This window comes from Penaeus vannamei, chromosome 12 (genome assembly GCF_042767895.1).
Source record: "Penaeus vannamei isolate JL-2024 chromosome 12, ASM4276789v1, whole genome shotgun sequence".
Classification (NCBI taxonomy): Eukaryota; Metazoa; Arthropoda; class Malacostraca; order Decapoda; family Penaeidae; genus Penaeus; species Penaeus vannamei.
This window is the reverse complement of record NC_091560.1, coordinates 1,434,072-1,440,505: the sequence shown is the minus strand read 5'-3', so window position 1 is coordinate 1,440,505 and position 6,434 is coordinate 1,434,072. Positions and strand designations below refer to the sequence as shown.

The window sequence follows — 6,434 nt, the reverse complement described above, 5'->3', positions numbered from 1 at the left end:
TGTGGTGTAGTGGTGGTGTGGTGTAGTGGTGGTGTGGTGTAGTGGTGGTGTGGTGTAGTGGTGGTGTGGTGTAGTGGTGGTGTGGTGTAGTGGTGGTGTGGTGTAGTGGTGGTGTGGTGTAGTGGTGGTGTGGTGTGGTGGTGTGGTGTAGTGGTGGTGTGGTGTAGTGGTGGTGTGGTGTAGTGGTGGTGTGGTGTAGTGGTGGTGTGGCGTAGTGGTGGTGTGGTGTGATAATGATGTGGTAATGGTGTGTGTAGTGGTGGTGTAGTGGTGGTGTGGTGGGGGTGGGGGTGGTGTTACTGATAAAAATGGTTAGTGACAATTAAGATGGATATATTACATTCATATATTATTACATATGAAGCCAATTGTGCAGTGTGTGATCTTGTTTATCGCCATCACTACCCATTCCTTCGTTTCTGTTTACCAGGCGAAATATATACCGTTTGCAAAAGAGTTTCTGAACCATACTATATAACTACCATATTGCACATTCTATGTCTTAAGACGAGAAAGGAAGGTTTTAAGATATAATAAAAAAGTTATTTCATCCAAAATATTCAATTAGATATGACAAGAAAAAAATGATAATTTAAATACTTTTACTCAACACGGAATTAATAGAGAGTGAAACCCAGTGTCGCGCACGTGTGGGGATCGTCCAGAGGAAGGCAGGCGGTCGTATTATATTATAAACATTGTATTATATTATATACAATATTATCTCTTAGTAAGTATGGTAGAAGACTTGCATGTTTACTTATGATTTTTTAAAGAGTAATGTGCAATTTTTGAATTAGGAATGGATGTCAGAGGGTAGTATAGGTTATTGGTTGTGTGTTGTGTCAATTTACTAATGAAATAGTAGAGTAAATGCTTTAAATTACTAGTAGGACAATATGCAGTATGAGGTAGTGCCTGAGTTGGGAGATAAAACCTATATAAATCAATAGACCGATACAAACCAAGACACTTTTCTTCTATAACAATATTCGTGTAAATGCTTCCCAAAGGTGCTATACGTAAAAAAGGCCCAATTTCCATCATTGGAGTGAACCCAGAACGGATTAGTGTGCTGTGCAGATTCGTGTATGTATTGCTGTGCGATTGTTAAAAAGATATTTTACTAATCATCAGTGTCTGCCGTTCCATATTTATGCTTTCAAAGGCCTTTATTAATGTTTTTTATGCCTCATTTTCGTGTTTTAAGATTGCTTGTACAAGTTTTAATGGAAATCGGTCTGAAGAATCTTCTGTGCAAGCGCAGTTTCGTGTTTCTCGCCACCAGTTTTGACAGGATTTGCGGGCAGCCGGTGACAGAGAGCTGGTAAGAAATGTTTTGTTTTCGATGTTGCGTCGATTCTACATTATTCTTAAGACTATATAGTGGCAATGAAGAAGAAAAAGACCTTAATAACTATCGCAGTTCGATTTCTGAGGCCATCAAGTACCCCAAATCCTGAAAAAAAGAGATAAAAACGAAACGATCCACAATAGACCTACTGATGGAGTGACCGAAAGAAGCGAAGGAAAAATTGACAGTTTGGTCTTTCGATATATAAAGGTATTTGGTTAATTGTTTACAGTATGGATGTAGCTCTGTCTTGCCGTACATATGAGGTGAAGAGAATGTGTCTGGGGGGGTGTTGGGGAGCTTGCCCCCCATCAACCATCCCCTAGGGTAGTCCCCAAAGGGCACTTCTAGTCACAGCACCATAAATTGTTAGGTTGGGTTGGGTTATGGGTTAGGAGTTTTTTTTTTTGTGTTTGGAAGGTGTGAATTCTTGTAGATTTTGCTGATAGGTGGGTCAGGTTCCTGTAGAGATTTTCGAATTTCAGCGCGTCGTACATAGACTTTCAAAGATGCATAGAGTTAAATTAGCCAATTTTTAGCTTTTTTTTTTTGCTAGTTTTATGCTTTTTTGTTTGGTATTCTTATTTAAGCCTGTTTTACTCCATAATTTCCCTGATATACTTCATGCCCTCCCCTGCTAATAGGACTAACAAATTAAGATTGTCGATGGAAGTGGTTCTCAGATCTCATCAACGAAGCATTTGCACAAGAAACAACATCAAGAATCATTGAAATCAGTGGATATCCTACAGATAGATATCAAAATTGTTTCGAAAGTAAGCCCCTACCCTGTTATGCATATTGACCGTACACTTTTACGCAAATAATTTAAGGGTGACCATTAACCCAATGTCGACGGGGAAAATGTTGCGTTCCCTTTGGCAATGCTTGGTCAAGTATTTCTGCACATAGATGTCTCTGCCAGTGCTTAGCCACAATGGAGTAAATTAGTAAGTTTTGTGACCTTTTCCTTGAAAAAGCAGGAAAACTGTTTTTTTTTTTTTTTTTTACTAATTCTATCAATATTGACACTTATTTTATTATAAACATTATAATTACTATATTGTTACTGACAACACTAACAGCAGTGATGATATTAGAAAATATTATCGAAAATCAAGAAAAACAGTAAACAGGTGAGACAGGTAGTTCAAGTAATTGGCTCATTGGTGACTTGGTACTTGTGGAGCTATATAAGTAAAAACATTTACTAAATTCAACACACAATGGACAATGACATGTACGTACATGCCATGCCTGGCAGCTTAGGGTTAATGTTCATTTAGTCAGAAGCTAAGTAACAGTTGATTATTTGCTGTGAGATGAACACATCTGCCAAGTGGACAGTGATGATATTAGTATTGTTGGAATCCTCTCACTGTCTACATTGCAAATATGGGACAATGTGCAGATCGACGTAGTGGCGGAATTGGGTAATGAAACCTATATAAAAGGATAGAACAATACAAATCAAGACACTTCTTCAATGGCAATATTTGTGCAAATGCTTCCCAAAGGTGCTATACGTATATGAACAGTGGTGAGAGTCAATCATCTTGTTTTCATATTGAGAGTAAACATTGGACTGACCGCAGAACTCATTATTGCAATGTACATTTCCGGCTGCCAGGTTTGACAGGAAGATGCCCGGGCATTCATTGACAGAAGGCCGGTGAGAAATGTCTTGTTTTCAGTGTTGCGTTGATTCTAGGTTATTCTTAAGACTATACAGTGACAACAAAGAAGAAAAAGCTATTAATAACTATTGCAGTTTTATGTCTGAGGCCAGCAAGTGCCCCAAATCTTGAAAAAAGGGATTAAAAACAAAGCAATCCACAATAGACACTGACTGACCAACCGACCGAAAGAAACGAAGGAAAATTGACAGTTCGGTCTTTTGATATATAAAGGTATTTGGTCTATTGGGTATTTGTTACAGAGAGCGACGCACTCTCCTAGAGACTAAGTTGAAAAAAATGTTTTTCTGCAGCAAATTTCATCGATTCTCGGCGTTTTCTTGTGTGAATGAATCGTTCAGGAGATCGAGTACCATTTCTCCATCGACGATCATAATATGTTGATCCCATTAGCAAGGGAGGGCATGAAGTATATAAGGGAAATTATGCAGTAAAATAGGCTTAAATAAGAAGAATAAAGATAAAAAATGTGTAAAACTACCACAAAATTGCTCAAAATCGGCCAATGAAATTCTACGAATGTAACCACCATCTTTGAAATTCTACAGACTGATGCACCAGATTTCAAAAACTCTATAGGAATTCACACGTTCCAAACCCCCCTAAAATGTATTGACCAATAAACCAGCCTAATATAGGAGTTTAAGTGGCCGTGACTTTAATAACTTTTTTTAGTATTTGGAGCTCTTGATGGCCCCAGACATTAAACTGGGATTGTTACTGAAGTCTATTTTATCTTCTTTGTCACTGTATAGTCTTTAAAATAACCCAAAATCAACACAGCACTGGAAACGCAACATTTCTTACTTATGTAACACCTCGAAATTAGAAGACTACGAAAGTAAGTGTGTAATACAATGCATGATGTGTACGATTCTAAATAAGGCTATAAATCAATCTTAAAACACGTAAATGAAGAATGGTAACATTAGGCTTTGGGCATCGCAGTAATGAATTCAGTGTTCAGTGTTGTGTTTTTCTTCACAAGGTAAACAAGCTGATGGACATAGAATTTGAGATACGAGCACGTGTTATATTTTCGTAATTTAGCGATAAATATGAGCCCGCTGCAGCTTAAACTATGTTCTATCCCAGTGTGAGAATTCCCCCCCCTTGATCTGTCAGTGTTATGTTATTCCTGGCAAGGTAAACAAAATTGCGGGACTTAGAATCTGAGTGGCAACTGCGCATTATATTTTTGTCATTTAACAGTGACTATGAGGTTGCTGCAGCTTAAACTATGTTATATCCTACTCTATTTCATCTGCTGTATAAGATGGCAATGTCCATTTCCTGCTATCTACATATGCTGCTGTAAGTGATTTATACCAGACTTATCAGGGTTTGTTGTAGATGGTAGTGTATAAGTTACAGAGAACGACACATGGAGATAGAGGGAAATGGAAACTGCTATCTTATAGAGCAGAAGAAATAGAGTAGGATACAACATAGTGCCCAAAAGGCATGCCTAGTCACAGCAACTTAAACTGCTAGGTTAGGTTTAGTTATGAGTCAGGATGTTTTTTTGCAGGGTTTAGGTGTTAAATCCCATAGATTTTACTGAAAGAGGGGCTCATTGCAGTACCCTTTTGATTATATAATGCTCTATTCGTTTGTACATATGTGGTGGATTCTTTTGTCTTCCAGGGCCGGGGTTGGGGGGTTGCAGGGGGTGCAACCCTCTACATTATACATTATAGGGATGTTTCATTTATTAGTAATTATATACTGTCCATTTAGTGTATTATTTGTGTTATTTAACCTTGTAATTTCCCTGAAAATTATAGTTTGGAAATGATGCAGATCACTGATTTTCAGGTGAAGCTTTATGTTATTTTGATGGCTTTTGTCATGTTGCAGACGAATGTAATACTTATTCTAATTGTAATCAAATCATAACCATGATACCAACCACATTAGTGGAAGGGCATGATCCAAATAGGAAAGTTTGTACTGCACAACGAAGATCTCTGCTGTGCAGTGAGTTGGAGGACTGTGCGGTGCCAGATACCCAAATACATAAGCACCCACCCACAAAAATTGCATCAGTGCTCCTGCAGCCACAAAGTTGGCGCATTTTGTTTAAGTAAAGATGAGATGAATCAGGACAAATTTGACATTGTAGACTTTAAGCACGATAATAATTGGACTTTACGAGAATGCAGAGTGAAATGTCTGGTCCTGGAAATTTATGTCTGAAATTTGTGGAAGTTGATATATGTAGCTGCACATTGATATCTTCCAGATGTGCATTTTTAAGAAAAGAGTTATCAGTTGTGCAATTAGCAAACTTTCCATTCTCGGGTGTGATAAGTATCAGGTATCAAATCATAATCAAGTAAAACTTGCAATAATTTATTTATTGCATTGCACATTTGTAGTAATTAAGGGGCTTTTCCCCTTAAACTGACCATTCATATTTTGCATATGAAGTATAAAACAATTTTACCAGCACTTTATGCATAGCCAAGTTTTATTTGAATTTCAGCTGACTTCCCTTGGATCCTGCTTCTATTATCCTCTGATTATCTATTTCAAGAAATTATCAGTACAAGAAATAATCTGGAAACATGAATGGTAACACCACACATAAAGGATAAAGGTAGTGGAAAGTGTCACTTTCAGCCTAAGTCCACTCCTGAGTTTCAGCTCTATTTTGCCATGCATACTGAGCTGAATACTTAGATTAATGAAAAAATCTTTTGACGTGGAGTTGGGGACTAAATCTCTGGTGATTGTGTCCATGCTGTAAAGAATTACCCAAATCTTATTGGCTCTAATAGATGGTCAGTAGTGTCTATTGTCATGTCATGTCCAAATGAAATTCTGAATCATTCATTTGATTTCCCTGCCATAATTCAGTTTGATTATTACATCATTTCCTTGATTTTGCATATATTTCTCTTGGTACAAAAAAAGTACATATGGAATGGCTGGATTTTTTTAGTTTTATATCCTCTCTTCTACCCTTATTGTTTGTTTGAATAAAATTCAATAAAGGAAAAGTGTCTTTTATATTAGATGGCAAGGGCAGGTTCTTCAGTTTCAGTGGAATGATATTGGACCTGATCGTTGGGCAGGGAATGAGGAATAGTGAACTTAGATTATGAGTTTTTTACATCTTGCTTGCCATTGTTTGATAGCAGATAGCCTGAAATCTCTACCACATATTAATAGCCAAGTACTTTTGAGTGGATGCTGAAGATAGCCTTCTGTGTATCAGCAGCATCTACAGCCACATGTTAACTAGTAAACCTTGCCTGTAAGAAAACTCAAGGCTTGACAAGAAAAGTGACACTACTTAATAGTAAAATTGAGTGTTTGCTACACAACTTTACAGGTTTTGGTATTCTGGTAAAATGATGATAAAAGAAATACACAGC

At 37.3% G+C, this 6,434-nt stretch overlaps 1 protein-coding gene across 2 annotated transcripts in view; it reads left to right on the top strand.

Moving 5' to 3' along the window:
• Positions 1–601: 601 nt before the first annotated feature.
• The window catches only part of bys (Bystin), a 21,392-nt gene continuing 15,559 nt past the window's right edge, over positions 602–6,434 (top strand). The window contains exons 1-2 of one of the 2 annotated variants that reach the window (XM_027367628.2): positions 615–730; positions 1,211–1,327. The gene's annotated coding sequence lies outside the window, so the exon portion shown is untranslated. Of the gene's footprint in view, positions 731–1,210; positions 1,328–6,434 lie in introns of both variants that reach the window. The other variant, XM_027367627.2, reaches the window with a different exon arrangement.